The sequence below is a fragment of the Gopherus flavomarginatus genome, chromosome 6 (genome assembly GCF_025201925.1).
Source record: "Gopherus flavomarginatus isolate rGopFla2 chromosome 6, rGopFla2.mat.asm, whole genome shotgun sequence".
NCBI lineage: Eukaryota > Metazoa > Chordata > Testudines > Testudinidae > Gopherus > Gopherus flavomarginatus.
The window spans coordinates 30,180,321-30,186,928 of record NC_066622.1 but is presented as its reverse complement, the minus strand read 5'-3'; positions in this window follow the sequence as shown (position 1 = coordinate 30,186,928).

The window sequence follows — 6,608 nt, the reverse complement described above, 5'->3', positions numbered from 1 at the left end:
GTATCATTATCCCTGTTTTACAGATGGAGAAACTGAGGCACAGAGCAAGGATGGGTCTGTGACAGAGCAAGGATCAGAACTCAGGTTTCTTAAATTGCAGTCTAGTGCTCTAGCCAGTGTTCCACCCTGACTTTCAGGGCTGCAGGGAACCTCTATGCAAATATCATAATTAATCTAATTAACATCTCTTCTCCTCTTCCAGAGCCAGGAATAGAACCCAAGAGTCCTGATGACCATCCCCTGCCCACCCCCCAACACACTATACCTAGGGCTGTGAGTCTGTCACAGATTCTGAGACCTTCTGGGATCTCTGTGACTTCTGCAGCAGCTGGTGTGGCTGGCCTGGGGGCCACCCAAGAAGCTCAGGCAGTCTGTGGGCCAGCCACACCAGCCACTGCTGGGGCAGTCTCGAGCCACTGCACACCCACCCCCGAATAGCAGTGGGGGTCCCAGCTGCATGCCGCTGTCCCCCCCACAAGCACCAACGTGTTCTTGAGCTGCCACCCCCAGAGCACCCAAGATTTACTCAGGGATATGTAGTACAAGTCAAGGACAGGTCACAGGCCATGAATTCTTGCTTACTGCCTGTGACTTGTCCATGACTTTTACTAAAAATACCCATGACTAAAACTTAACCTTAACTATACCCCATTCTCCTCCCAGAGCCAGGGACAGAACTCATGTGAGGGGAGTGGAATCTAGTGGTTAGAGCAGGAGAGGCTGGGAGCCAGGACTGAATATGGCAACCCCAGAAGAGAAAGCGATTGTAGAGAGTGATCTTTTTAAACCTGGAAACAAGAATCAGAAATGGAAATAGATAATTATGTTAAAGAGCTGAGAACACATGCATCCATATGTAACTCTGGAGACACTAAAGATTCCCTAAGTAGAGACAGGATCATTTGTGGGACACATGATTCCAGTGTACTGGAAAGATTGTGGAAAGGAACAGCTCTAACCCTAGAGAAACGCCTCCAAACAGCAAGGGCAAATAAACTGTCTGGGGAAGGAGCAAGACAGTGACAGTCACTGGTGCAGACCAAGTACACAGGCTCAAGCTAAAGGAACCAGGGAAGCAGGACAGAGACACAGAGCCAAGAAAGCAGCCATCATGGTCCAGTGAGTGGCTTGAAAGGCAGAAAGGAAAATGCCCAGCCTATGGACAATGGTGCAAGGGATGTGGAATATAGAACCTCTTTATCTCTCAATGCCAGTATGTGTAGTGACTGAGGATGTGGAGACTTCCAGTGAGGAAGAGGAGATCTACAGTATGACTTTAGCAGGTCCAGAGACACTCACTCAATGTCCATGCACTGCACATGCCATATTTGCAACTATGCTCTTGGATCGACAACCAGTTGGACTCCAGTTGGACTGCAGAGCCAGCTGCAATGTAATCCCAGTAACAATGAAGAGTACCAATATTAAACTGGAGGAATGTGACTAAGTGCTGGAAATATACATTCTGAGGCTAGTGGACAAATGCAGGTGCTTGCTAAGAAATCCATGAGACAAGAGACATTGCTTGGAGCTCACAGTAGTTGATATACAGAAGCATCACCCGCTGCTGGGCAGTACAAGCCATGGATCTGATAATAGCACAACATGGGAATACCTTCAATGTGAGAGAGGAGGGAGAACAGTCACTGGGAGCCCTATCCAGCACTATATCAGAATATCTATATAATAAGATTCCACAATTGTCATGTGTGTGTGTATCACTTGGAGGCCTAGACTGTCTGTGGAGTCAGCGTGAAGGGATGGAAGCAGCTACAAGCAGGCTGTGTGCTCTTTGGGTTCAGAATATCACCAGGTTTGATCATCACTGGTTTTCAGTTTGTCACCATCCATTTGTTAAGTTCTCAGCCATTTTGACTTTACAAATTACACCTGTATTGTGTACAGCTACAGTAAGGCATGCATCCATGCCAGGCCAAGAGTTCTGGATCATTGTCAGATCAGAGGTAACTCAATCAATCACCACCTTTGCTCTACAGCTAACTTGCATGCAACAGTTTCATTGGTCGTATGAGGGAGATGGCACAGATGATACCATCTTGGTCCTCTGCAACACCTATGTGACAGCATGGGCTTTCGGCAATTAGGAAAGACATATCTCAGGGAGATGGACACCAAGTGGGCAAGCTGAAAATAGAAACAGACCCTCATGTGCAGCTTGTGAGACAACCAAAATGCAGAGACCACCTTCTGTAGGTGAAAGAGACAAACTTCCAAGCTACATTTGCATTTGTGTATCTCAACACTTGTCTCTCTCACCAACAGAATTGGGTCCAATAAAAGATATGACCTCACCCACCTTGTTTCTTTAATCTTCTGGGCCCAACACAGCTACACGAACACTGCAAACAACACTGCATGGGATGTCACAAATAGGTTCTGCTGTAAAAGCAGCAAAGAATCCTGTAGCACCTTATAGACTAACAGGCGTTTTGGAGCATGAGCTTTCGTGGGTGAATATCCACTTCGTCAGATGCATGTAGTGGAAATTTCCAGGGGCAGGTATATATATATGCAGGCAAGCTAGAGATAATGAGGTAGTTCAATCAGGGAGGATGAGGCCCTGTTCTAGCAGTTGAGGTGTGAAAACCAAGGGAGGAGAAACTGGTTTTGTAATTGGCAAGCCATTTACAGTCTTTGTTTAATCCTGAGCTGATGGTGTCAAATTTGCAGATGAACTGAAGCTCAGCAGTTTCTTTTTGAAGTTTGGTCCTGAAGTTTTTTTGCTGCAGGATGGCCACCTTAAGGTCTGCTATAGTGTGGCCAGGTTCTGCTGTGTTGAGCTAAATAAGCTCTCCAGCCACCTTGCCGCACCTTTTGGCAGATACTGCAGGGTCTGAAGGCCATTGGCGTCAGCCCCAGAGGTGTTCCACCATACACAGATAAAGATGAATGAATCACTGGCCTGGAAGTTGCTGGTTGCCTAGGGACCAGAGATCATGACTCGATTACATTCAAAATGGGCAAACAGAAAATAGTCCCAACCAGGAACATAAACTTGATTCTTCAGAAGGGCTAATTTCCCAAAGTTGAGGAACATTATATGTGAAATTGATTGGAAGGAAAAATTCAGATGACAAAAATGCAAATGAAAACTGGAAGTTCTTTAAGAAAACAGATCTTTTAGAAAAACATCCAGTCTTGATTTTAAAATCGTCAGTGATGGAGAATCCACCACAGCCCTTAGTAAATTGTCCTAATGGCTAATTACTCTCACCATTAAATATTTATGCCTGATTTCCAGTCTGAATTAGTCTAGCTTCAACTTCCAGTCACTGGATCATGTTCCCTTTCTCTGCTAGATTGAAGAGCCCATTATTAAATATTTATTCTACATGTAGGTGACTGAGATCAAGTCACCCTTCAACCTTTGCTTTGTTAAGCTAAACAGATTCAGGTCTTGGAGTCTCTCACTGTAAGGAATGTTTTCTAATCCTTAAATCATTCTTGTGACTTCTCTGAACCCTCTTCTATTTATCAACATCCTTCTTGAATTGTGGGCACCAGAACTGGACACAGGATTCCAGCAGGAATCTCACCACTGTCCAATACAGAGGTAAAAGAACCACTTTACTCCTAGTCGAGATGCCCCTGTTTATGCATCCCAAGATCAGATTAGCTATTTTGACCACAGCATCACACCGGTAGCTCATGTGAGGCTGATTACACACCACGACCCCCAAATCTTTTGCAGAGTCACTGCTTGCCAGGATAAGAGTCCCCCATCCTGTAAGCATGCTCTTTGTTCCCAGATGTATACATTGACATTGAGCTGTACTGAAACACAATTTGCTTGCTTGCGCCCAGTTTACCAAGCAGTCCAGATCACTCAGAATCAGTGACTTGTCCTCTTCATTACTTATCACTCCCCCAATATGTGTGTCATCTGCAAACTTGATCAAGTCTAGGAACGAGGGCTGCAGGCCACGCCTACAGAATGGGGACTATATCCTGGAACGATTTAGGGGTCTCAGTGTACCCGCAACTCCACATGAGCTCCCAGGGCCATGCTGTGGCAAAAAGGGCCAGTGCGACCCTTGGCTCTGTAGACCAGGGCATAGTGACTAGGAGCAGGGAGGGAATTTTACCTTTGCATACGGCACTAGGGAGATCAGTGCTGGAATGATGCGTCCAGCTCATGAGGAGCCACGTTTTAAAAAGGGTGTTGAACAATTGGAGAGAGTGCAGAGAAGAGTCACAAAAATGATCAAGGGGCTGGAGAAAGTGTCTTAGAGTGTGACTTAAAGAACTCCATCTGTGGAGCTTCTCAAAGAGAAAGTAGAGAGGTGACTTGATGATGATGTCACAAGGAGACAATTCTTATTACTAAAGGGTTCTTTAGGCTCCTGAAGAAAGGCAGGAAAAGAACCAACAGCTGGAAGCTGAAGCCAGCTACACTTCCCCCTCCCAACACCCCCAGGGATGCACTGCCCCCATCCCAAGGGACGGCCCTGGGTTGGGCTGGTGGCCATTCAGTCCTCAGCTTCTCTATTGGGCCTGCCCACAAAGGAGAGGGTCCTGCTCATCTGAACCAGCCAGTCCCGCACCCTGGGGCCAGACTGAAGCCGGTACCCCCTTTAGGGGCAAGCTCCCGTGTCCCATTTCCAGACAAAGCCGGTGCCCCAGTTTACTTCACAAGTCATTGCTCAGAGAGGCTGAGCTCTGTGTTATCCAGCTTTTAAAATGCAAATAAAGGCCTGGCTGGGGGACCTGGTTGGAATGGGGCGAGGGGCTGACCATAATGGGGGCAAGGGACCCAGCTGGGAATACAGCTTGGTCTACAGAAGCAACAAAGGGTGTGGCCTTGCTTTGCATGCCCAATAATCAGAATCCCAGACAGTGCTCTTTGGGTCTGGGACTGTCTCTCACCATGTGTCTGTGCAGCTCCCAGCCTGAGGGTGCCCTTATCTCTGCTGGGGTCTGTGCAGTGTGATGGGGTCCCAATCTCAGCCAAGGTCTGTGCAGCACCTGGCACAACGAGGCCCTGATCTCAGTCAGGGTCTGTGCAGCATCTGGCACGACGGAGCCCTGATTTGAGTCAGGGTCTGTGCCGCACCTAGTGCGATGAGGCCCTGATCTCAGTCAGGGTCTGTGCAGCACCAGGCACCATGGGCACCGATCTGAGTCAGCGTCTGTGCCGCACCTAGCGCGATGAGGCCCTGATCTGAGTCAGGGTCTGTGCAGCACCCGGCACGATGGGCCCTGACCTGAGTCAGGGTCTGTGCAGCACCTGGTGCGATGAGGCCCTGAACTGAGTCAGGGTCTGTGCAGCACCCGGCGCCATGGGCCCCGATCTGAGTCAGGGTCTGTGCCGCACCTAGCGCGATGAGGCCCTGATCTGAGTCAGGGTCTGTGCCGCACCTAGCGTGATGAGGCCCTGATCTGAGTCAGGGTCTGTGCAGCACCCGGCACAATGGGCCCTGATCTGAGTCAGGGTCTGTGCAGCACCCAGCACGATGGGCCCTGATCTGAGTCAGGGTCTGTGCAGCACGCGGTGCGATGGGCCCTGATCTGAGTCAGGGTCTGTGCAGCACCTAGCGCGATGAGGCCCTGATCTGAGTCAGGGTCTGTGCAGCACCCGGCACGATGGGCCCTGATCTGAGTCAGGGTCTGTGCAGCACCTGGTGCGATGAGGCCCTGATCTGAGTCAGGGTCTGTGCAGCACCCAGCACCATGGGCCCCGATCTGAGTCAGGGTCTGTGCCGCACCTAGCGCGATGAGGCCCTGATCTGAGTCAGGGTCTGTGCAGCACCTAGCGCGATGAGGCCCTGATCTGAGTCAGGGTCTGTGCAGCACCCGGCGCCATGGGCCCTGATCTGAGTCAGGGTCTGTACAGCACCTGGCGCAATGGGGCCCTGATCTCAGTCAGGTTCTGTGCAGCATCTGGCGCAACAGGGATGGTTTGAGCCACTAGCTGTCACAGAATAAATGTAACTCCCCTCCGCATCTCAGGGACTGAGCCCAGGATCCCTGTCTGAGCTAAAGAACCGGCTGTGGCAGCTCCAAGGCTACAGGCCACTCATAAACCTTTTGATGGCTCTGACCACTAGGAAGAGCCAGAGAGCCACACACAGGATTAGCGTGGGACACACCAGTGACAGCAAGAGTCAATTGTCCCCAAGAACCTCTTGTTCCATATCCTGCTCCATTTCAAGGCCAGAAACGGTTGTTCCGACTCCTGCTCACCCAGGCTGACAATGCCCCCCAGCCACTGAGTGATGGAGCATCAACCAGCTCTTCCCCATCTGCCCCTCTGTTCCAGGCCAATCGTGACCAGCATCGGCTCCCGGCTCTGGGGTTCTGGCTCGGCCTTTGTCTGTGGGATGGAGGAACCCTTGCTCCCAGAAGGGGAGGGGCAGAGAGACTGGGATTGAGCCCCTTTGGGATCCTCCTTCAGAGGAGCTCTTCCAAGGGGCTCCCTGAGTCCAGACTAGCCTTGTTCTCATAGGTCCTCTCTGACATGTCGTGCCCCACAACTGCAGTGTGCAGAGGGGACCTCCCTCTCCCCACTGGTTATACACCCAGGGCTGCCTTAGTTCTCAGCCCCTGCATCCTGCAGGGAGCGCCTGGCCAGCTGGTTTCCTCCAGTA